The sequence below is a fragment of the Epargyreus clarus genome, unplaced genomic scaffold (genome assembly GCF_041222505.1).
Source record: "Epargyreus clarus isolate Ecla_fem2 unplaced genomic scaffold, WU_Ecla_fem_2.2 ptg000027l, whole genome shotgun sequence".
Classification (NCBI taxonomy): domain Eukaryota; kingdom Metazoa; phylum Arthropoda; class Insecta; order Lepidoptera; family Hesperiidae; genus Epargyreus; species Epargyreus clarus.
Window position 1 is genome coordinate 6,066,159 of NW_027332234.1, and position 27,458 is coordinate 6,093,616.

Sequence of the window (27,458 nt, forward strand, 5' to 3'; positions counted from 1 at the left end):
CCTGGTCGTTTGCAATCGCATCCACAATTCCACACACGGACCACACGTGCGCCCACATCTCATTAATTCAATCGATACGCCCTCACTAAAACATTATGTTACAAACACTATCACACTACTTTATTGCCGTACTAACCGGTTAGATTCGAAGTAGGGTTGCCACAAGTCGGGATGGAAACGGGATTGTCCTGATTTTGAGACACGTTCAAAAGACGAAATTAATGGTAAATGTCCTACTTTACGAAAGATATTGAACATTTTTGCAGATAGACCTGGAAAATATGGTATTTAAATCCTATTTAATCGATTTATTTGAATAATTTGAATTCAAATTTGAAGAATTAGTATAAACTTATCCCGTATTTTGATTGTTATTTTCCTGCACTTGTTCCAAGATTGGCAACCCTATCGCGTCCGTATGAAGAACAGGCTTCGATAATCTATGATTTGTTCGATCGTCTATCGCAGATAGTATTTCGAATTCAATACCTATCAGAGTCATTTACATTAGCTTTGAAGTCTATTCCATGCTTATTTAATAAGCTTAAATAAAACCTTCCCATAAATTTTATAAGCTATCTTAATAATATAAGCATCTAAATCTCGTATTAAGCTGAGGGCAGCTAAACCGAATGCATTTGAGGCACATTATAAATGCATTAGTGCGATAAAAATCCGCGATACATTACGTACTAAGTGTACGAATGTGGGTAGCTGTACCGTTAACGTTGTTCGAGGGTTTCATATTCAGTGAGTTGTTTATTTTCCGTCGCTTACCGCGAGGGCACGACCTCGCGTGACGTCACGCCTCAGATGAATGAACAGCCACCCTAACCCCCTGGTCCGTCTAACGGTCAGTTTCATACAAGCGATGAGCTTCAATATCCAGCCACAACAGCTGCTACGTCTCTTTATTCGTTCGACGAACATATGTCTTATATGTGTAGGATATAAACTTGCGATGTTAGAGCGAGGAGATTTCGCTTTCAATAAAATGTTTATTGGAAGACTTACACGTTCTAGTTCTCAGTCCATAGAATTTTAAATTTTTATACCTACGTCAGTATGTTTTGCTTTGTAATGTAAATTCTATCCATTTTGCCACTTTTTGAGTGTAAAGTAGATGCCTTATACTCGTATTTCAGATATCATACATATCTGTTTGCGATTGCAATATTGTCTTTTTCAAAAATTATATGCTTTCACGTTACCGAAATTATGGACTCTATGAGCTGATCTCGCAAATTATGAACTTATTTGCATGGGGCATTATTTAAAATAATGCAAACATGCTTAGTTTTGGTCCAAATCGGTAGGTAGGTAATGATTCTGGATAAAATACGAGTATGTTATTAATGAGAAAGAAATAAGGATAGGTATGTCTAATTTACGCCTCCGCACAATTATCTACAGGGCATCAAATTTACTCGGTCAAAAAGTATTATTGAATACACTAGTAAATGTAAACGATGTCATTCGCATTAAATTTGCACGGACAATGCGACGCCTCAGTGCAGAGACCCTACCTTCCGGATCATTCTAAACTTACGTCGCAAGAAACGAGTTGGTACAAAAAAGATGTTCAATTAACATCGCGGTCCGGTTACATTTCTCGTAAGGGTCGCGGTTAGTTCCGTATTTGTCGGCGTGACTCATGACTGGGTACGGATACTACGTTTGCCATCAGATACGTTTTCTAGGGATTTTCCTTGTATGAGCAGTTTCTATAAATATCGACTGAGGGTAGTAATGTCTGGAGCCGTATATATTTAAAATCTAGTAGAAATGATGCCTTAGTTAAGTCTGAAATAAATTTCTTCTTTACTTCTTACTACGATCAGTTTAAAAGCTTTTGTGTTTTTAAATCAAATGAAACAACAAGCTATTCGCTCTAGGGTCTCAAATCCTTAGGGCTGTGGACATTAATCAAAACACGTCTTCGTGATTGTAAACTAAACTAATATTATTTCAGTACACTACGCGTGTCGCTCTCTAGTCTCTATAAGCTTACTGACCCGTTAATGTAGAAATAAAATCGATAGTTGATATCTCTGGGATATAGGCGTTAGTTGATTGTTCGAACTAAAACTTGTCAATTTTTAATACGCTTTTATTAGCTTCAGACGTATGTATGTTAGTATGTAACGGAATCTTTGAACATGATTTTAACCCCCTTCAAAACGTCGGATTAACTTGAAATTTGGCATACTTATTAAGGACCAATGACAATTCAATATTTTAAACATTCTGAGTGCTTTTTAAGATATTATCAAAATGATAATCCTTCTACTCAATATCTATCAATAAAATATTTATAACTATTGACACCATGCACCCCACGCTTTTTTTACAATAAAAAATATTTTTATCTTATTTACACTATTCTTAATTCAAATTTTAAAAACATTATTTTCTATTTTTTAGTTGGATTTTCTATAAAAAGTGTATTTTTTTAGTTTTTTTAAACTATTATTTATTTTTCATTTTTTGGTCGAATTTTTTATAAAAGCGTATTTTTTAGTTTTTTTTAACTATTATTTATTAATTAATGCCTTTGATATAGGCAGTGTTAAATGTTGTAATATTGGTTTCGTCTATTTTATTACGAGAGTACCGAGAAGGGTTTAGTTAGTAGTATTACTTTATGGATTATGGTAGTCCATTAGTCCACTACTCTGGCTATGTAAGGTTCGCTAGACTGTACCCACACACTTTTGAGACCACGAGGAAAAACTTTCAGGATATTATAAATCTTAACAATATCTTCCTTTGTTATAAATGGCACTGTAATTATTGCTAATCTTAATTTGTAGTATACGTAGATCTTACAAAAATCACTATATACATTTTGTGTAAGTGATAAAGGCCTATCCAATCACAAAATTCTTAAAAAAAGATAAGAAAACGTATATCTTTTATAATTACACACAAGAACCGTTAAAAAAACCGTAACGTTACTCCGGTTATTGGTGATTTCTTTTAAAGGATTCCGGTATTCAATGCCATCACCAAATTTATTGCGACCTTTATCAAGAGTAAATACATTGTATATGCAGTGATAGCCTAGTGGTTAAGAAACTCGGCCTCTCGATCGAGGGGTCCGAGGTTCAAACCTCTGATTTTTCAAAGTTATGTGCGTATTAGAAATTAACTATCACTTGCTAAACGGTGAAGGAAAACATCGTGAGGAAACCTGCATACCTGAGAGATTTATAAAAAAAATGTCAAAGGTATGTGAAGTCTACCAATACGTACTTGGCCAGCGCGGTGGACTATGACCTAACTAATCCTTCTCATTATGAGAGGAGACCCGTGCCCAGCAGGGGGACATTAATGGGTTGATGATGATGATGAAATACACTGTTGGAGATCTTCATTCGTTTAGAAATTAAATTTAAAAGTTGGTTGGTAAATGTTGGTCGGATTCTTACCGGTAATGATGCACTTATAATAAAAGATTTGGGATAAAATTTGTATGTTCATGTAATCACATGACAGAGTCGTATGTACAATGTCAGCCAATACATATTTAAACGGAAAACTTCATATTCATTAGGAATATGTACCTATGTGCTATACGTGCTATATATACTTTTCTAACAGTGGTAGTATATAACACTGCCGTAGTTTATAATATCATAGTATGCAATTATCGAAACGAATTTATAATTAACCCCTGGCAAAATATTTGTTTCATTTTGGTGGCTACCCATCTGCAGCGGTGCTTACAAAACTTAGCCAAGTTAAATACCAAACGTTAAATATTTATTCGCCGACTTCATCAAGAAAATAGTGTCAGTTACTATCAACACGTTTGCACTATCACATTTCATTGAGTTTCCTTGTAAATGTCGTTTTATTTCGATCCGTCGACTTTACTCGTACAAACAAGTTACTCTAATGTACCACCGGAAGTGATAAAGCCGGCCTTGTCTGATGCAGGGTTACGATATAAATCATACTAATATATAAAATCGAGTGTCTGTATGTTTCAGAATAACTTATATTCTAAGCTAAGTATATAAGCTATTCTGATATACTATACTTCAAACAAGAGCTAATTGTGATATTTTTGTCTAGGAATTGTTTTCTAAGAAGAAAAATAGCTTAATATAATGATAATAGGGGAACAAGTTATACTGAAGGACGCTTTTACTGCTTCGGGTGCTCCTTATAAAAATAAATGGAATTAAAAAGAAAGTAAAGTATCATGTATTATTTTTATTGTATCTATTGATCAATTATAGAAATGAATACGGTAAAATGAATATGAATGCATATCGATACCTTAATTCGCAAATCAGCCAACTCCACTTTTTGTCAAAATGTTTTGTCAACGCCATTTACTATCAAAATAAATAAATAAAGCAATGTATCGATATGCAAAAAGCAATGCAAATAAGAGTGTATTATTTTAGTTAATTTATGTTCAACGCCATGTTCTTAATATTCTACTTAAATAATTTATTTGCAAAACTTGCAGTTTGTTTCTCCTGTCACACTGTTTGTCGTGGTGTGACTAAGCAAATAGTAAATTTAGTTAAGAAAATGGCAATACGTGTCTCGTCTGTCGGCAAAGATACATGAACTGAGGCCACTTAATCTGTCTTAAAAGAAAACTGTCAATGCCATAGAGTCGTTGACTTGAGCTTATTGATTATTTTTGTGGATAAGTACGTTCAATGATTTGTTAAGTGGTCGTTGATTTAACAAGAGTCCTGGGTTCCATTACCGGACATACATCATTTATATAGTGCATAGTAAAAAAATAAGTTTTACACATTTAAAAGAAAACACAAACAATAAAAAACCTTTCGGCAACGTAATGCGAAGTGTCAGGCATGTGGCAGCACAGCACTTGTCTGCGTTGCTGTGATAAGGTAAATTTACTACGTAAAAAGTGTTTTTGTTGGCCACGGCACGTGCCTGATACGCTCTATGTCTGATCTGATCTATGATCAAACAAACCCTACCAGTTAAGCGGATGACAACAACGCAAAAGTTCGTTACAATCCGACTCGGAAAATTTGTTTAATTATGCTATTTAAGATAATTATACATATAATTATCATAATTAAGTCTGATTTCGAATGTAAATAGTGACATTATTTGCTAGAAAATACTGTTATGCGCTGTAAAACAGATATAAACGAACATTGAAACTACGTTATCCAACCGGTTATGAGTAGTAAGTCCTCGATAATAACTAATTTAGAGATAAGGTCACTTTTTGTTCGTCAAAATGATAATTCGAATTAGCTAATGGGTAAATCAATGTCAGCGCAGGAAACATCGACACAGACTTCCACTCTCATATAACGGACTCAGATAAAAGAACCAAAGTTTTTGTTTACTTCTTTGTGACGAGCGTCAGCGGAAGCATTTATGAAGCACTTAACGAGAACTATTGAATATGTCTGTCCTACTTTAGTCCCGGTCCTGTCATTTCTCGCTTCTCTCATTTTTGTTGCTCGGGGAGGGGTTCTAACTACATTTTTTTGTTTTCTTTTCTTTGCAGTTACGTATGTGCGGGCCTCCCGTGTAGTCTTTGGCTGGATGGCCGATAGCCACGGGTGATTGTTTAGTGGCATCCTTGTGATTGTGTTAGTGTCGGTTGTGCCAGTGTCGTGCAGTGTCGCCAGTGATGTGACAGTCTATGGAAGTGTCAGGGCGTAAACGGAATGTTTACGAAGCACGGCAGGGCCCCTGAGCGGTGCCCGCACATCCACTCGCATAGGAACTGCAAGAAGAAAAAACCGCCCCCACACACACCCTGGAAGTACTTGATGAATTGCCCACTCGTTAGAAAATGTTTTGGTATAGTATTTTTATTTTTCTTTTAACTAATTTGAGTGAATTTAATCTTGACGCTTTTGTGAATTTTACACTATAACTTGTACCATACGTAAAGAGGCTAACCAATATTCACACCTAGTTCCATACAGAGGCGTGTACGCTATACGTCACTCTCCCCGCATTCGGTGTGCAAAAAAGCAAGTAAAAAATGGTGTCAAATATGAGCGTCAAATACACAGACACACTGACCTCAAAATACGAGTATAATGTTATTTTCTTAGAACTTCTTACCGCTAAACAAATTGCAGACACAAAATACATTTACTAACTTTATGAATGACTTATTCATCGTGATTTTAACAGATGACGTCCAATTTATTATTACTGTATTTGTTACTATTGGATATTTAGATTATAGTGACCTTGGTATCTCAATTAAACGCGTAACTCTGGAATATTCCAAGTGTATCTAATATGGACGTGAGATATTGGGAAACCTTGAATAAATATAATTTAATGGAAAACTAATCATGACCTGGGCAACCGGACCATGTGTTGACTCTAGTCGTTTCATAACAAACCTCTTTGAATTATAATTATTATTGCATAATTGACGCAGAGCCGTAACTTATTTACTTTTAATATCCGAGCTATTATTTTAAAATATAAAGGTATTTGGAAGTGCTTTAATAATATTTTTTTCGATATTCGTGTTTACATAAATCGTTTTAAATAATTGTTCAGGCAAAGTTACACTTTTAATTCTACAGTAAGTTTTTGACTTACAGTGTCTGACCTCTGTAACGATGTCGCCCCTTTTTTACCCGACTGCCAAGGAAGGGTTATGTTTTTCGCGCGTATCTTGTATGTTTGTCTTTCTTTATTTGATCCAATCTAACAAACGGCTGGATGAATTTCAACAATTAAGGTGTCATTATATTTGTCTCAATGACCCGAGTGTCCTTAGATAGGTGTTAGTAAAAAAAAAATCAAAATGGCGGATAATTGGCGCGAAATAGTAACACATTTAAAAAAAAAAGTTAACCGAACCTATCGAGTAGGGTACCAAATGAAAGTAAATTAAACGGAGATTATAAAAACATATTTGTATATATATAAAACAGCAAGGTGACTGACTGACAGACTAACTAAATGACTTTTTAATTTTTCAGAAATCAACGTACAGCCTAAACCAAGGACTTTACAGTTCTGAAATTTTGCACATAGGTTTTCTATATAGCGTGAATAAGTACTAAGAAAGGCCTTTTGGAAATTCTACCCTTAAGAGGGTAAAATAGGGGAAAACAGTTTTTTTGAAATCCTTTAATTTTGAAGCAACTACTTTAAAATTTTGTATTTGGCTTTCTGGATAGGAACAAAGACGCACTTATTTATCCCCCTCTGAAAAATCAACCTCGTAGAGGGTGAAATAAGGGCTGAAAGTTCATTTGAACAATCGTCAATTTTGAAGCAAACACTATGAAATTTTGTATCAGGCTTGTTAGATACAAATAATGAAATACTACCTCTAACGAGGTAAAATAATGACCGAAACTTTGATTTACTGAATTTATATATTTTATAGACCGTATGGTGGATTTTTTTCGCGAAATAGTAACACGTTTTAAAAAAAGTTAACCAAACCTATCGAGTAGGGTGTCAAAAGAAAGGAAATTAAGAGGAGATTACACATACAATATATAATATATTTTATATATAAAATTCTCATGTTAGTTACCGTACTCCTCCGAAACGGCTTCACCGATTTTCACCAAATTTTATATACATATTCAGTAGGTCTGAGAATCGGCCACTATCTATTTTTTTTTTACCCCTAAGTGATAAGAGTTGTTCACCCTTAACATTTTTTTATTATATGGCAACACAACGTTTGCCGGGTCAGCTAGTACATATATACTCCTATATACACATCGAGATGACTGTCTGACTAAATGAGTGAGTTGCTGTGTCAGAGATCAACGCAAAGGGAAACCACTGAGCTTAAGCGTGCTGGAATTTTAGACATAGGTTCTTTATATAGCGTAAATGAGCACTACGAGGATAAAATAGGATAATATTGTTTGAACATATTTTGTTTTTGAAGCTACTATGAAACTTTGTATTTGGCTTTCTGGATAAATATAATGAAATGCCTATTTCACTGCTTTTGGAAATTCTACTTCAGCCTTTTCGGTGCAGTCGGGTTTTTGATTTTTTTAATTAATTACTTGTTAATTAAGTAGTAAGATGAGAAAAAGTAAAGTTTAAAATTAATAGTTTAGAACTTATTAGGCAACAGGGTAACAAGATTTTTAATCACAGAGGTGTTTTAAAACAACAGCAATGAAATTTGAACTGATTTCGAATTGGTTTTCTAATTCCAGATGGTGAAAAGTTTATTGGGACCTAATTCAATTTACTATTTATTTACGTTAAACCATAAGCAGTAAATATTAATAAAAGGGTAAAAGATAATCAAAGAGATTAAAATAAAGCCACGTGCAGGCGTTTTTAATAAATAAATGTACATTCAATTAAGCGTACTTTATTTTTTTTTGCTAAAAATGAAATTACCAATTAAAGAAACATGTAAGTTTATTTGGTTAGCTACATGCTATTTAAATTGAATGAAATTGGAGGTAATGATTAAAGGAGGTATTGATACAGTGAACACTTCCCTTCTACGTGCTCGAATAACAGAGTAAGTGCACTAGAAGACACGTGCTTTATGTCTGATAACTGATAACGTTAGGTTCCGTAGGTATGTAACAAAAACCCTTATATTACGTTTTGTCTATCCGTAGTTCTGACCATCTATCCACAAGTCACTGGTATACTAACATTTAAAAATATTTTATTTTTAACTATATATGTCCGGTATAAACACTAATAGTCATGTGTCTTAGTACGTGAGTATACCGCCTTATACTCGAATGCCTAGAAAGGCGATACCGTCTAAGTTCTGACTATATGTTTCCGACTGTCAATCTAGACTAAAATTAATCTTTCATGTCAATTTAATGACAACCTCATGAAACCTACATTAAGTATTCAGTCAGTGTAGAGTTTGTAGACACGAAAGTAGATCGAACAAGAGAGCGGAGAGCTATCGTGACACCGTCACTTCACACGTCAAGACGAAATGAGAATGTAGTTGACGTGTAGTGTTGTACCGCTTTGTCTGCACTTAAATATGAGTGGGTTTTTTGCGCGACTCGCTGTCATATCAACAAATGTTTGTAATAGTTAATGCGTTGTAGACAATATATTTGTATACGAATGAGCCAAACGAAGGGAAGGTACTATATTTTTATTTTTTAAGCGTATGTCCAATTGTCATGTTATCAGATTCATCTACGTGATTCGAGTGACACTGAATAAATCAGAAATTCAAAGTAGCGTCTTTAAATTTTTTTGGCAGGGCACATGCGACTTATTTATACCGTCGTGATTCTGTGATCTGTGACCTACTAGAAATAGTCATTGAATCCCTTATTTATGATATGTTAAATCTCCATTATAAAGTATTTTAATACGATTTAGTAATACTTTTGACACAGGAAATCACTTTGTCCTGTCGATGGACATCAGTAGTTTTCCACGGACAAATATTTCGTGTAGAGTTTATTATTAAAAGTAAATTGATAGAATACAGCCAATTTTATATTCATATACGGTATTTATATTCGGATTTAGACCGCGGTCCGCCTTTTTGATCCCTACAATAAGCGATTAATCATTCCCGCGGTCTCGTCAATCTCAAAAACAACGAGCTATAAGTATTTTCAAAATGCGCGTGTGTATATAATTACTGACAGATTAATATGCAGGTTGTTGGGTAATGAGGAAACTCATTTCCATTCATATAATTATATATATTCATTTCAGAAGTAAATTACTGATGCCGGTCATTATCATGCATACATACATTAACATGTCGCAGGAATGATAACAGATGTTTATAAAAACAATTTGTTATGGAGGTCAATAATAACATAATTGATAAAACTTATGGAAAAAACATTAATTATCTTCGATTAACCTTGTAGAATGGTGTATTTATGAATATTCAGTTATGAAGTGACGATCGAAAGGCGAAAGAAGACACTCCTGTTGCGGGTTCGATTTCTGTTTTCGTTTTAAATACAAAAATATCTCTATAAATTTAAGGAAAATTAAGCTCATAATTTCTAACTAATTCTTATTAAGCAACTCTAGTAAAGTAGAGTACAATTTAAATTTCATGTTTTACGAGTAGTAAACTAACTTGCAATACCTATAAAGTGCTATTGTACCCTCTGGACATTGGTTGACAACTTCAAGGAGGGAAATCTCTCATTCTGTTTTGGTACTGCTTAATACAGGTATTTGACCAGCAATTCCATGTTAATCATTTGATCTCAATATTCGAAGCGAGCTGCATACGCCTACTTAATTGTTCCTCATCTTAACTTAAAAAACTATGCGTTAATTAAACGATACGAAGTACCTACATACGATCTTTGCGTTTATACGAACGACATCCGTTTATTACGCAAACTCTTGTTTTAACAGCGTCTCATCAAGAAAATCATTGGTTAGGAGCTTGGGTGGAACAAGCAAGAGGCAGATTGATTGCGCTAATTATTGCCTATTACAATCTAATTACTCGTATGGTAAAGTCTAGGTACCCTATCATGATAGTAAGGTAGCTAGAATACTAGTTCCAGATTATAAGAGATTTAACATACGTATCTATACGTCGTAAAACAATATAATTATTTTATTGATTGTAATTTTATTATCCACGTGGCGCAGTCGTTAATATACCGGTTCTGGGTTTAATCCTTTCAATTTGCATCTGTTTTCAATAAAAAATAGAAAAAATCTAGTACTTATAATCTTCTGTATTATTTTTCTTAAACATGTTAGGACCATATTGTCTCTTCACCATTTATCAGATTTTCCTCTTGAATCTAATAAATCAGTCTTACTATAGTATTTTAAAAACAAAGACGGATGAATTATGGCATTTTCCATTTTTAATGTACAGCTTAAACTGTTATAGAATTATCGTAATAGAAAAGATAGCAGTGGAAATCTCGGACGATCGCTGGCCGATGAACGTTCCCGACCTTGTGACGGCATTCCGAGCCGTCTGGATCGATCCTCCGACTAGTTCCCCGATTAGTCGGCAAGAAAATTGCAAAGCAACGTATTGTTGTAATTAATAGCTGGGATAGCGTCTGCAGTCATGTCGTGTGTCGCGTGGCACGATAGTGTCAACTCATCCATTCCATTATGTCTTTAGAGCGAATGATAAATTGTTCGCTTCTATTATGATGGACTTGAATAACTATATTCGTACTTTTATAGCAAATTAAGTAGAAAAAAATTACTTACATTGACCTTACAGATATATTATTATAATAACCTTCACTCTGTTTAAGTTGTATGTAATTTGTGGAGTGATCTCGTGGACGTTTTAAAATCTAACAGGTTTGGCAACTAATCCTTTTTGTCCTCCACACTGGAGGAATGTGATGAGGATTGACCCTATGAGTTTCCTCAGTCGTAGGATCACACTCCCGAGCTGTGAGTCCCGGACGTATAATAATTATTTTTATATCTCCCTAATGCACTACTACAAATTGTGGTGACAAAGCGGTGGAATCTCAGATGTACTTAGAAAACTTTACACGAAGACAACCTTTTTCGTAGATAGACCAAATATATAGCTATAGGTTTTTTAAGATGATTACAAACAAGTAAAATTACATTAAAATCTCAAAATCAAAAAGAAAAATTCAATAATCCCGTTTTCTCTTAAAAGGTTAACCCCGCATTTAAAGGTGGTAGAAGCTTGTGTGGTTCGACTTCGATACTTTGTAACATCAGACTATTAAGCTATGATCTAATGAGAAGAATGTGGTAAAGGAAACGTACATATTCGAGGCTTTCCAAGTTAGTTCTCAGGGGATGCAACGCATCTGTTACCAACCTCAAATAGAAATCAAATCTTATCGGGGTTGAAATATCCGATCATCAGATGGACTGCATGGTCGTTTGATACTCGTGTGTTTTTAAAAAAAAAACGTTAAAAAAAGTCGGTTAAGTAGTCCGAACGCAATAATTACTTTACGCTAGGTGTAACGGTGGCTCATCCCAGATCGGTCTACTGTACCCTTACCATGAGTTTTTACGTTTTGACAAATATGACTGTTTTGGTATTGTTTACGTATTGGCCCATACAATTTCAAAGTTCCGATATAACTCATGGTAAGTTCCGATATAACTGGCCACTGTTTCTACTACGTTTATCGTATCAGTTGAAACAAAAAGCAATGAAGTCACATTTCAATACTGACACCTCAAACTTGGTTTTCAAGTTTCGAAGTTGTCCCGTTAACGCGAAACACGTTTTACTTCACGTGTCACTACGACAATAACATTTTCTCCGATATGGAGATATATTTCAAGTTCTGGAAGTTTATACATAAATAAAGTTTTAGCCTCCGTGGGAACTAGTTAACAATTCTGATCTACGCTATCTATGTATATGAGAAACTACTATGCAAAATTTTATGTTTGCAGATTGCTTTAAGATATGCGTTGTATGTCAATCCGTGTTAGAGTTGTATTTAGTTAAAGAGGTAAATAGGTAAAGGAGGAGGAGGAGGTAGGAGCGTTTAACAAATGTACAACGATTTGAGCAGATTTTGAAAGGCCCTCGAAGTCCTTTGAGGTGTTTCGCACTACTTCCATAAAAGTTAGTTTTCATTAGAATAATGTAAGATTACATTAAAGAGATTAGTGGCAGCAGGTCCTTGCTAAGTTCATCTGCTGTTATAACTAACAAGCACAGCTAAACTGTGTGAGTACCGACAAAAAGGACTGAAATTAAAAACCCGTTAAATGCTTTTAAGTAATTATGTACCTACTTGTTTAAATGTAGTTAAACTGAAGGAATGACTTGAGTAAGATATGATATATATTTTAAACATATTTCTGATTACACACTTACTTCGTTAGTCACGGTTTCTTGGAGAAATATTAAGAAATACCAACTTTTTTTGAAGATACAATGAACAGTCATCTCGACTACGAAACCCTTATGTACCTACACGCGGTCTATACACAATGGCTTTTGACTCTTTTTATAGCATACCAATTTTGAAGACACTAAGGACATGCTCTGAAAATTTAATAATATTGTGAAATATTTTGCGTAACGTAATGAAACATTTTGTTGGATGATTCAGGTAGTAATATAAAACTCAAATTCTACAATTATTGGTTGTCAAAACTAAATACATATTGTTTGGCTTGTGCGACGCGTTGCAAAGTATTTGATACGCAAATCAATCTTTATTATTTTTTTAAATATTTACGTTGCTTTTAGTGTTGTATGGTAAAAAGATATAGCTAGTACTCGTACAATTAAACGGTTTCGATTTCCGGCAAATCCATTTTCTAAAACTTTGCTATGATATCCAATAAAGTCTTACCAAAAAACCAACTTGTTGATGCGTAGTTTCTACTGATCTATGTTATACATAATTAATTAATTATTCAAGATTTTTAATAAAAAAACTTTATATTTTTTTAATATCTTTAATGAAGCAACTACCTATACTAAGCTAAAGTGTGCAAAGTCGATTATATTTTTCTTATCACAATTAGTAACAGCGCTCACGTTGCTAATTATAATCAGTCGTGCTGCAGTGTCTAGGTGCTCGCCGTTAATTTAGATGAGCGCTCAGAACACCTGCTACGCTTCATTTGTACCGACTCGAGTAAACTACCTATCATTATGCGTAGACTTAGGAAACAAGAGTTGAAATCTAGACTTTAAGAATTAAAAATAAAATGGCTGTCGTTTTTTACTGCTTTATTAAAGAACTTTTTTTAGGATATGAACTATGCTTTTATGGACTTTGATGGACTGGAGTAGATCTAATTAAGTGACAACTGAACTACATAATTTGGTCAATTGCCAATCTTAAGTGTAAACTTTTCTAAGTTATAATGTTTAATTTAGTTCAAAATACAATAGTGCTTTCACCAGCATTGTTTTTACCAATTTATTACAGATTTTCACCAATTTATAGATCTTCGGTAGAGTCGTAAAAAGTTAATAGGTTAAATTTTGTTTCATATCCATTATGCATTATTTGGCTGTGAGACTGTTACTATTGCAGAAATATATCAAAATGACACTCTCAGATATTCAATATAGAATGTCGGTCACGTATGGACCACCCACACACGAGGCCATATTTTTATCCGGGAAGCCTCGTTGATATTTCTATCATAAAAGAAAAACCGCTTATATCAGAGCCTTTTATTAACATAGCTATACTTATGTAGCCTTTAAATGGACACCATTGTCCATTGTATTCGTGAAATGTATTGACAATGACACGGTTTTTGGACGGACCATCCAAGGAGAACTCAAGAACAACAAGGCCAGACTACACACTAGACTAATCAACGGATCAATCCAGAAAGTATAGATGCCTTTGACTTTATTCTTGGAATCTGGATTTTTCCCCCTTTTGATGTGACTCCTCGTGAAATATGCTTCATTTTGTTATTCCGAAAGCAATATTCTTTATGTGTTGTATGTCACTACATCAAGGGAAATACAACTTATAAGCGAATGCCAGTAGTTAGATAAGACTTACAGAAATATAGTCGTATATTTATAGACTTTAATAAATCGTTTCTTGTTACTTCAATGATATTTGGAGGGCCTATATATTTGGAGGTCCAATTTTTATATAAATAGATACACTAAAAATATTTCGAAACTTTCTACAATTTTTAAGGAACGACGGGTCCATTACTAGCTTTAATAAAAGCAAGTTAGGTATAAACATAATCACAATGCCGATAACTGCCCTTCGAAAATGAATTAACTTCAATTGAATACTTAACAGTAAAATATAAATGTAATTGATAAACTCGTATAGAGGTACCAGGTGAACATAAATTACTGGAAATGCATCTCCTTATGAGGCCGAGTCATACCAGTTATCAGTAATCGTTCGTTAAAGTGGAAAGAGGAAAATATTTTCTTATAGAATAAGAGGAAGTCCCAAATGAATTATTTCCTTCTTATTGTTCTTCCTTTTTATTTTATCTGCATTTGTCACATACGTATGATATTATCTGAATGCTACAAGTATAATATATTTCTTTGGAGGTTCCTCTTGTGTTACTGAGAAGCAAAAAAAGTTAAGATTGTTTTTGCATTTTAATTTTCTAAGCTTTAGCCAGCTTTAACTATATTATAATTTACATTAATATACTTATTAGTTATCTAGTGTTAATAAAATCCACTTGTAGTAGAAATAATGTCATATTTATCTAATTTAAGCTGTAAATTATTAAGTGACTTGATACGAGTAATCACTATGTGCCAGTAAAAATAAAATTTACATATTATTATACGCGTTGTCCATTTTCAGAGATCGAATTGCATATTAGGTATGCAGTTTTAAATATTGATTAAAATATATTGGTTATTGTGCTGATCAACAATCATAGATTGTATAATTCCACTCACTGGAAGATATTTAACAATTTAAAATTCAAATTAAGCGTTGTGTGGTAAATCCGTTACAAAGCCGAATCAACAGGACCCAACACCGCTACTTAATCGACCCCGAATGCGATACAGGTTTAGTTTAGGACATATACCCGTCTGAGCCCTGTCGTTTTTTTTATTCGCTTCAAGACTAGTCGCGTCGACTGGTCGGCCGACGAGTTGAGTGAACTCACTTGTTGCGCTTTGGCAATGATAGCCTCGTCCATCTCGTGAGTTGTCGGTTGTTTCATTACGTTACATTAACCACAGAGCCGACGAGCTGTAACTACTATGTATAGAGTCCCACCGATGTTAGGTAGCGTTTTAACGAGATTTTAATGCTTTGAATTGCAAAATTTATTGCTCCTGGCGCCAAGTGGTATCTCCAGGGATTCGCTACTCGTAAATAATTTGCCGCGCCAGCGGTTTGGCTCTGAGTAATTTGCCGAGGGATTTGTTTTGAGTATACAGATATAAGATATGCAATTGGTATTGCCTGTGTACGTAGCGATTAATGGTACAAGGTCGTTAAACTTAGAAATTGCTGTCCTGGGTCGCTTTAATGGACATGTCAAATGGACATTCTTAAGTCTCAGGTTATACGGTCTTCGAAGCGCTAACTCTTAAATAAAATAAATTGCACGTTTTAAATTTAATTACAATTACAACATGGTTAACGACGTTGTCCGTATTGCAAAAAAATACATTTTGTCGTGTGGAGTTTCACGGTAGTGAGATTAACAATACTGATTTTACGTTGGTGTCTAGGCGCAAGGTATCGTTGCAAGTGGAAAAAACCGTTAAATAAAACAATACAATAATAATACAACAGATTTTTATGCCGCTCTCAAACTTATTATAAAATAAATGAACTCAGCCAGAGCAACAAAATTTGAAAAAAAAAAAAATTAATTATTTTGCATATTAGCAATTATGTAGGTACTTAATTTATTACTGACATTGAGGCCATTAAAAAGCATGAATCACGTTTTAAATAATAAATGACTTGACTAAAAATATTTAACTAAGTAAAGCAGTCTGCAGTATGTTAGATGAAAATTTATGATCGTGAAGTTCTATTACTTTTCCAAGCGGTAAGAACAATGGAGTGTTTAGTTTTCAGACTAGCTCGCAATTTCATTGTTTGCTCGAATAAGTTCGATGCTTATCAAGTTTTTGCTTATGCTATTCGTGAATCAATCAAAAACTGAACGATGTTGAAAGGTTTTGTACGAATCGTATAAAAAGTAATTAATGGTCTTCATAATATGTATTTGTAAATTGAGTTAGTAAACGAGCATGGACCAGGGGGGTTACTACCATCTTTTAAAGCAATATTATTTTAATCACACATTGAAATTTCGTACCACGAACTCTTTAAAACAAACTAATGTTGATGCAATATTGAAATAAAACTTTCCTGAACTAGATGGTTTTAAAAGTTGGTGGTAGGCCCCCTGATAGTAACCGATCACTGCCGTCCATGGGCATTCGTAATAAACCCCTCAGGAATCTCAGGACTAATTTAGAACGCCTCGTAAAATTGTGTCTATTATGAAACTCTTCAAAACTAGAAAATAGTAACGTCAATATTCTATTCACTATTTATGTCATAGGACAGCAGCTATGGCAGAAATAGATTTACATATGTCATAGTAAGAACATCTATTTAATAATTGCAAAATGTCATTATTTTTTTGTTTTACGAGTTGTACGAGAATTATCAATTTCGGATAATTACGATTCAAATCTGGATATATTCATTGTGTTCGTTGTTATGCTCAATTTTATCAAAACGAGATAATTATCAACGAAATGTATGAAATTCTGCCAATATGCAGATAAATGATAACAGAACTTGCTTCGTTGTTTGTCTACAATCAGTGCCCTGGACGACCTTTGCGATTACGTAAATAATTTGAATATACAATGTGGCAGTATTTTAAACGACATCAAACGCTTTAACGCAGTCAATGAATTAATTTAACGCAGTCGGCGTCTTTATTCAAGCGTCTGTGTAGCGTAATGTAATATGTAATATTTTTTGCAAAGATTCCATGAATTGTAATCGGTATGTCTACTGTAATTGCATTTGTAGTATTACAAGCTTTTATTTATTGTGCTTTGTTAGTTCTTATCTACATAAGTGAACTTCATGACGTCATTCTTCAAAATTTCTTCAATCCTAGACTAAGGTCTACTCCTTCTCATTTTGAGAGGATACCCGTGTCCAGCAGTTAGACACTAAAGTATTATCGACAAGATAGAATTGGAATTCTATCTGAGGTTTAATATATCTATGCATTGCTACCATGGTGCTTTACGTTCAAACCAAATCACACCAAAATTTAACAATTGTTAAGAGGCGGTCAGGAATAGCCTGTACCGGCCTGCCTGTACCTCTAACCTCCAACCTTTCAACTTTAGAGACAAACTTATAGCTACAGGTAGATTTGTGGGTGACACCTGGTTTCTAAAAAATGTTAGCTACACGCAATATCGGATTCCATCCGCGTACCTGAGGCGGGCGGGCGCGATTTTTCCCGAATGAATACATTAGACTCGTTTGGTATTCCTTACAGTTGCCTCAGATTGCGTTACCTTGTCGCCTCGAGCTACTCGCTGCATATTGCATTGGGTTAGGAAGAACCTTTAGACAAAACAATTTGGTGCTCATATAACAGTTGACGAAATGCTTAAGGTTTTCTGATAAAGGTATTCGTAATGTTTGCATCAGATTACATTATCTTATTGCCTGGAACAATTTATTTAACATTAGTACTTAGTTTCATACTTTTAGATGTATGTTGTCTGTCAGTTTTAGTAAATTATAAGTCTTGTATTTTGGACACACTGAAAATCAGTGGCCGTGGTTCGCCGCGGTGAGGCTGAGTGTGAACCCTTTTGATAAATTTTACTGCAGCAATGTTTTGATTTTAAAATTATGTTTACTATTATTTATGTCACATAATGTTTCTTTCTTTCTTTCTTAATATGCACAATAATTTTAAGAATGTGATATTTTGCAACACCTATTAGCTTTGCAGCGTTTGCTTTAAAACTAAATAGATACATTCAAAAATATAATACTATTGAATATTAAATTTGTGACCGGACACCCTGTGTATATTAAAAGGAAATATGGTTCGATGCACATTTGCGGTTTGGCTTTCGAGCATCCGCCCGATTATGCCAATATCGATTCACCACAAATCGGATTATATGAACAGAGGTAGTGGAAGTTAGCGAATTTTATAACGCCACGAAATCTGCATAATAATAAGATCTTCACTTTAAATTTGTACAGTGCTCGACGGAATCCCATCATTGTCATACTGTTGGAAACCTTCACGATGTTCTTCTTCACTCTTAGGTATAGGAAGTCATAACAGTGGCGGTATAGTGCTCATAAACCCAAAAAAGAAGTAAGAGACACTATTCTAATATACCTCACTTTCTTTCTTCAATCTTTACTTGAAATCAAATAAAATATTATCTATTCAATTCCCAAATGTGCAAGATTCCAAAGCTTTTAAATATTTATCCGCTCCACTAAACAACAAAGCTTTATAAATCACTGCGCATCTGTGTATAGGGACTTCTCAAGCTGAAGTTTCATAGACTCTGAAAGTTGTGGTTTGCATCCACTTTTATTATGTCCCAGTACGTAATATAAGAATCGATACGATTATAATCTTTCGCTGCACTTATTATGTTGTAAGTGCTAAGAAAAGGTCATATAAAAACAATATTACACCACAATTGTTAATGAGTGTAATGTAGAGTACATAATATAATGTGATTGTGTAATATGTTACGCTTGTACATCTATAACCAACTCCATTTAGAACAAGGATTTTACCTGAAGCCGAACACCGTCTTGCAACTCCTGATATGCATGAAGCTCAAAAACATCGTCACGCTAGAAATACGTGTGGCGGTAGTATCTCCCCGGTCTAACCATATGTACAATCTAACTACCTTTCAAATGAACATTTTTTCCGTTTGTCCCTAAACCTCCTCTGCTAATTTATTGGTCACTGCAATTACATTTATTATTACAAATAGACATCATATGTGATACATTCTATATATTCCATTTACGCAGCCGACTAGCTGATCTTTTAAAGAATTGATATAAAACAGTAATACAAAAATATCTTACGGGGACTTAGGGCATTACCACCTCTATATTGTACAATCAAGCCAAATAATAATACCTACATAAATAGGTGTAACGTTCAGTTCCAACATGTTTATACATGTAAATTTACCATATATTGTTAAATGACCAATTGGTTATGCTTCATCATCGTTAATGAATGTGTTTATCTGTAGATCCATTAAAGAAAACAAGAGTACGTGCTTTTACGACGAAATATCGTTTGTTATTATGATCTGTTTGTTTGTTGTTGTAACGTCAATTGTGTTCAAACTTCCATCATCCATCGTCATTCATGATTGTTTATTGATATTTTCATGCGCAAGTTGATTGTACAAGGATATGTTGGATTTTATAATCTTGTATTTGATTTGCAATGTACACATAAGTGTAGGTATGTACGAGTACGTATGTTTGTATGTATGTTAGTTTCGGTCAATTCTTGCGACTTGAATTTTACCCACTTGTAGGTAAGAGTAATCGATTAAACTGAAATTTTCCTTGCATATTTTAATCGGATGACAATGCAATATATTATGATATAGCTGTTCTGATGATGGACGTGGAAGATTGCCGTAGGAACTCTGTAACAAAAAAATTAACCCCGTCGAGTTTAGACTAGTTTGATTTGTTTGACAAGGAATTTAATCCCTTCATTTAAGTGCCGATAAAAGTGGTTAAAGTGTTTAAGTTTTAAGTTTCCTTAAGTGTTATTTTAATAATTAAATTTCGATATAAATTAATTTTAAATTTTATTCAAACTTTGTTTCTTGTTTCTCTGCGGGGAATAACATTATTCATCGGGTGATCTACATCGGATAGATTAGATTGTCGGGCGATTTGATCCGGTGCTACGTCTCCAATATTCCCGACAGGTCTATGTAATTTCGCTTGCGAACTTGTTTATCACGGGACGTAAGAGTAAAAGCAAAATTTTGATATTCCTGCTGGATACTCTTAAACAATAAAGAATTGAACGTAGCCTGTAACATCGCACGATCTATTGGATTGCAAGGTTCATTTCATATAAATTTTCATGAGCTTCCATTATATGAATGGAGTGTTAATTAGTAATTGTCTAGATTGAAGGTGTCTCGTTTAATAAGTAATATTTTTGACGATCCATTATGGATTATTTAATTCTACCAATAAGACCAATGAAGTTTCCCTTAGCTTTAACTCTTTACTTTGAGCTGTGTTACATTGTTTCATGCTTTCTTTAAATTAACCAGTACCTAATTGGACAAATTGGGTATAAAATCAGATGATTCGGAGTTCAGTCCCCGGCCAGGTAGAGATATTAATGATATATTTACTTTTCTATTGAGAGCTGAATGTTTACATCTATGTCATCCGTGATATAGCGAATGTTAATATAGAGCTATGAACTCCAAAACATGTATATGTTTTGGAGTTCTGCCTAGCAATATTTTGTATCTTACAATTTAATGGAACCATTAGTACCAAATGTTTACGTCGTCTGAAACTCGTCGTATAGACGGTTGTGTTCCACGTTTGTGAAAATTAAGGCCAAGAAGAGTTTGCTTGTCAACTAATGACCGTAATTTACACTATAACACTATATGGACGTGTACGCCGACAACGGTGTAAATAACACGCTATGGATATACAATTGAATAGTAATTGGACACGTTTCTTAAAGATTTCACACTCTGTGATTGTAAAACCATTTCCTGCTAGTAATATTCACATGTTCACACCTTCAAATGTGTACTATCTAGTGCTGTAAAAAACAAATATGCATATGTTTTTTACAATTTTAGTAAGAATCATAGTTTGTTACTGTTTAACTTCAAATAGTGTTGAAATTTTACATGAAATCAGTCACAACCATCTTCCAAAATTAAGTATCATGTTTAAGACACACACGTTCCCAAAACCTTTAACTTACTATGGGGAACTACGTGATCCATAGACCTGATCATTTAAGTGAGTTGAAGCACATGGATACATGTTGTTTTACATAAAAGTCTCAATTTTCTAAGTTATTTTTAAAGTAATTCAGGTTTATGTTAACAGATTGTCTTGTTTTATGTCGTTATTTTTCTATTTGAACAAGTGTTTTGAAAAATGGTTTGTTCGTTTTGTGGTATTTTTTAATGAGGTGTGTTATTGTACAATTGGTACAATCAGCTAAGAAGGCTTTGTTCACATATGTGCGTTGTATTCAAGTCTTTAAATATTTAAAATATTAGTAATTTGTGTTATACAAATTTTCTGTCAATGACGACGGGCATACTACAGCGATAATAATGTCGGTCTTTTGCACAGAGGGCTCCAGGTTCGATCCAAAGTCAGGCAAAATTTAGATTTATCTTCTAGTCTGGCTGTTTACGCACGTGTCTTTGTGTGCTCTGCTTATAAGACCAGAAAGGGTTTGAAGTAAAATCTAAAATTTTCTATTAGTATTTCAATAAAAAAAAACAAATCTTTCAATTTAAAAGAAAAATCTTAGACCATTTAATTGGTTCAACGAAACGTGGAGATAGAATTCCTAGTTGATTTGTAGGTTGTCTTTCGCAGACAAATTTACGAGTCTAAAATGTTTAGTCATTCGATCCTTGAACTGTAGCCAATGTGCCGAAAGAAGTTTCTCCAAACGAGATAGATTTATCTCTATAAGATTGATGTAGCTTGCCAATAATTGATAGACCAGGCCCTTGGGCTTGAGGCTTTAGGTACCACCAGATTTTAGATCAATTTTGATAAACATGCATGAGCTAGCTAGATGTAATTTTGTACGAATATTAAGTTCTGAAATTTAGTCAAAATAATGGTAATACATTTTTTCTTAGTAGGGCACGGGATAGACTTGGTAAAAAACACCCCTTCTGTCTACCTTATAACAGTTTGGGGTAGAGATTGTGTTGGTTTGAACACTTTAGCACGGAAAAACACTCGCCGTTCAAATTAATTCACGGATAGAAATGTATTTGGGGCCGATTTAAAAAAAAAAACGCTTTCTACACTCAGCCCCACACTAGGATTCCCTGTATCCTATGGGCACACAGACACCAATACAGAAACACCCAGAAACCTAAATTCATTATTTAGATATCTGTCTAGCCGGGGTTCGAACCCGGGACCATCTGCGCGTCAGACCGGTCTGATGACCGCTCAGCTCTGCATGTCGTCACATATTCTATTCTCAATTCAATTTAAGGTTACTATTCATTACTTATTATAAGCTGAACTGCAAGCTTATTAGCTTCCTCAGGTCCATAAAACATTGAACTAAATTTCGTAAAATTATGACCTCATCGTTTGATTCCATTCATCGATGTTCAATAGGTGATCGCTCTATTTCAATGTCACTGTTATCAATAATGGCAGTCGGCAATATTGTTATATCATCCGGTGTCATTATACATTTCATGTTTAATATATTTATTCAACTTTTATGGAACTACCTATTATTTTGACTCAGATCAAAAAAGGAAGACCACGTCTCCCGAAACATTGCATTGACACATTCATTACATTTTTGGGTTAATGGTGGTTATATTATTACAGTACCTAGTACAATAGGTACTGTATTTTTTTCAAGCGTTTAAAATCGTTGAATTTCGAACAATGTAGCGATCTTTTACGAGATTCTGACTCGTACTAAGTGTAAATAAACAAAATTTTGCTAATCAGAGCGTAATCTATTTCTTTTTAATCCTAGGTTCATTATAATTTGAAAATAAATACCAAATTCGTCTGAAACAATTCAATCAAAAGGATCGTTCAAACTACCATACGATCATTACCATTATTATTACATGAGAAGCAATTTATAAGAATAATCAGCAGACATGAAAAATAGAAATCGAATCTATGTTATAGATACGATAGAAAATAACGTATGTCATCTTTAATTTATCATTGTAAGCGAGATAAAGTAATATTGAATTCTCGGAGTTGTAGACATGGTAATAAATAAACCACGACGATGCGCTAACAGTTAACCGACGCGATACATTCATTAGAGCTTTTTGTCGCTTTGTGTTGTGCATACATACTGTTAGAAATAAAAATTAAGCATTGTAATTATTGTTTATGTAATTATTGTTATGATATAATCACAGAAATATAAAAACTAAAAGTCCTACTGTTTAAAAGTAAAGAATATATCACTTCCACATTAGTAAAATACAACGAGACCTCATAATTACCTATGTCAAAATCCGTGGAGCCGTTTGAGTTTTAGCGTATGCCAAGGAATGAGACAGGTACTTGTACATACATCTGATCGAATAACATTACCCTTCACAGTCAGCTAAAAAGTAGTGTCAACTGTAACTTATATCAGGTATAACGATATTATGTGAAATTTATAATGTTACTCACTTATTTACTTGTCGGTTTTTTGTTATAGTGAAATTCTAGATGAAAAGAACTATATATGCCGTACTTTGTTTGCTTGCTATTTCTGAGTGTGGATTGCATCAAAATGAGTTTAGTTATTACTAAGATTAGCACGTACGTCGTACAGTCAAACAGACAAACGTCTATGTATCTTTCCTTTTATACATTTTGTCTATATTTACGCGCACAAAATGAACTTCAATGCGTTGGAAACTCCGTGCGGGTTCAAAAACACTGTTACGATTTAGGTTTTATCTCTCGTCTGACAGTCCGGTCTGCGTCTAGCTGCAGCTGCTAGTATATTATATTTGACGTTTCATATAGGCGGTGTAAGATAAATGCTGCTTCTTCGTAAGCCTTACGTAATGTGCTGAAGTTTTGATTTAGTACAGCAATAACGTTGGTATCTGCTGACGCTGCTTTACTAGATTAAGTCGTTGAATCGCGAAATTATTGAAGTTTCGTATCAAATGTTCTAAAGCTTAGTGAATAGGTGTCGTAAGTGTTAGGTATAGCAATTATTGAGTAGTGTAAAGTCGTGGGGTTATTTTATGCATATAGCATAGATTAGTAAAGATTACTCACTCCTAACAAGAAAATGTAACCAGTCTTGAGAATTGAAATAGTTGCGTAAAAAAGTTTTGCCACGTCTCCGTGCTAAATGTCTCGGTAATTATGCAGTTTGGTTACTTTTGCGAAAATCAATGCAATATTTTTTTTTTTAGCATGTGTGGCTTCAATTAGTCACCATTGATGATATTCCGTCGGGGGAGACTAACATTTCCTATGGAATTGGTTAGGTTAGGTTGGAACATATAAGACAATATAAAACTAAGCGAGCAGGGTGCGGGAGCGCCCTGCGAGCGGGTGGGTTCAATCCAGACCTTACCTTTATTCATGATCACGTTTATACAATTTTATATTATATTAATATAGACTTTTGTATGTCATCACTAAAAAGGGTGAAAAAAGGTAATTATGCAATGTTAGTCTCCCCCGACGGAATATCATCAATGGTGACTAATTGAAGCCACACATGCTAAAAAAAAAATTATTGCATTGATTTTCGCAAAAGTAACCAAACTGCATAATTACCAATGTCTCTAAAATATTTGAAATAATTATTTATTTATTATGTAAATTATGCAGTATTAGTTATTTATTCGTAAATTTTCTCTAAATTATTCTTGACAAATGCATACATATTTGTCAAGAATTAAAAAGAAAGAACTTACAAATCAGCCGTTTGTGCCTTCATTCAATTTCAAGGCGGCGAAGTATCTTTCCTTTTTTATTTTGATATAATAGCAAAAGTTTACACTGTAACTGTGGTGTAATATATGTTAAAAAATTAGTAACATTGTGTTCTAGTATTTTTATAGTATCTATTAATATAGAAAACGAGCATGCACTCTATCTAATGGTAACTGGCTAATGATGGTAACAGATTAAATTATAATCCTATCTGAGGTCGGCCACAGATGCGTTCCTGTCACTGTGGACTAAGTTAAAATGCTTCGGATCAATAAGTCCCCCTTACCACATCTACCAACGCCGAACATAGTAGCACTTAGCGCTGTTATTAGGCAAGAGTAGGTTTACGGTTGCGACTTTGTAGTCGAACCACAAAAGGTTTACCTCCTTCAATTTCCTGCATTAACATATCTGTGACAACAAAATTAAAACAGTCGTCCATCGTCCATCTAATGCATCGGTCGGCCCTCGCACCCGACGCTCGTCAGGTACATGACTATTCGTCAACGCCATTTCTTGTTTTGTCGTTCGCGGCACACTGTCATTTATTTCGCAACTTTCGCTTTTTCACCACTCAACTATTTATCAAGCCGACGCGTAAATGGCTGTCTTTTTTGTGCTGCTTTGTACCTCGATAACAAGATGAGACGAAATGTTCAATGTCGTTCTAAGCGTAACAACTATTTTTCAGTCTATTTAATTCGCTTGGCGCAACGATTATCATGCTCTGACATGCGGAGGGTTTCGGGTTTGATGCCCGGTCAGGCAGCTACTGAAAATCAATTTAAATGTTCAAATAGGGTTCTTCTTGGCAGAAAAAATAATTAGGTTTCCTTCGCAAAGCAGCAATAAAATTCTTCGCAATAAAAATATATATATTTAAATATTATGAAACTACTACTATTTAAATCTGAAACAAATTATTTTCGTGTTTGAAAAATATTAAAAAATGTAGTTTATAGATCATTTACGAATGAAACGATATTTCTTGGCACTTTTTCTTAGATTTCGTGTCTTAACTGCACATGTAAATTACACCATGACAGCCATTAAACGGCTGACAGCATTGTCAGCTGTTTAAGTCATTTAATGGCTTCCTTCAATTACAAGGCGGTGAGATATTTATACTTATCTATGCCCACACTGAAATATTTTAGGAACATTGTAATGGCCATAATATTGTAGGAACACTCGTGGGAATCTGATGGTAATATAATAATGAAACAAATGAGAAAGAAACATTTAAGAGTAATCTCGCAGAATGTTTCCAAACTATAACAAGTTATTCTCGCGGCTCCAGCTCTTAAGGAGATTAAAATCTGCATAACTGATGCCTTTGTTGTTCGGAGGCGCAAAAACCTTTAAGATTTGCCTCACGACCGACTAAGATTACACCTACAATGTTTTGATGATTTTTTAAAAGATAAGTTGCGGGTTCCTTATGAAGATACACTTTTATGGACTTTGGTAAATTAGAAAATGAGAAAGGAAATTGTTGTAGGTAAAGTTGTGCCTAAGTCTGTATATTAAAACTTGGTTTCCCTTAAAACAAGTAGCTAAACGAGTTCACCTGAAGGTTAGGTGCTACAGCCTCCGATGGGTACTTGTAAACAATTCCAGATAAGATTAGAGTAGGACTCTAATCTTATATATAATACCTAAGGTCGGCCACAGATGCTTTGCTATCCAAAGAACTAAGATGAAGCGCCTCGATAAGTATGTTCCCCTTAACTCACAATCCAAACAGCAATCAAGACTCTGACCCACTGATCATAAGTGGTCACTATCACCGATAGAGATTCGTGACCCCAAATAAAATAGATGGTGACTTCTGAGGATTAATTTTCAATGTCTTATATTAGCATTTTTGTCACAACGCATCTTTCAAATTACACTACACTACGTACACGATACACTAACTTCATATTGCTTTTATAATGTAGAGACAGATGCGATGTTGCTTCCGCAGTCGAACTACGAAAAGTTTGACTTGACAACTTTTAACTACGGTGGATTTAATTACTTTATTAGTTATAATTTTAATGAATTCACTTCTAATACATTTTAACATATATACGTTTCTAGCGATGGGACAAGTTGCAGTTAACTTAAATAAAGAAAGTCAATATAATGTAACTACTGAATATCTTTATTTATTTGATTGCCTTATCTACATAAATACATTCTTACGCATGCAATATACCTTTATTGCCTAATCTGTCGAAATACCGATCGTATTATCTTTATCAGCGAAATCATATGAAAGATTTATCTGATAAACGATAATTCTGACGTAAGCATTGC

At 34.1% G+C, this 27,458-nt stretch overlaps 1 protein-coding gene across 1 annotated transcript in view; it reads left to right on the forward strand.

Moving 5' to 3' along the window:
- Pde11 (Phosphodiesterase 11) overlaps positions 1-27,458 on the forward strand; it is a 189,072-nt gene that overhangs the window by 20,117 nt on the left and 141,497 nt on the right. The gene's annotated exons all lie outside the window — the stretch shown is intronic.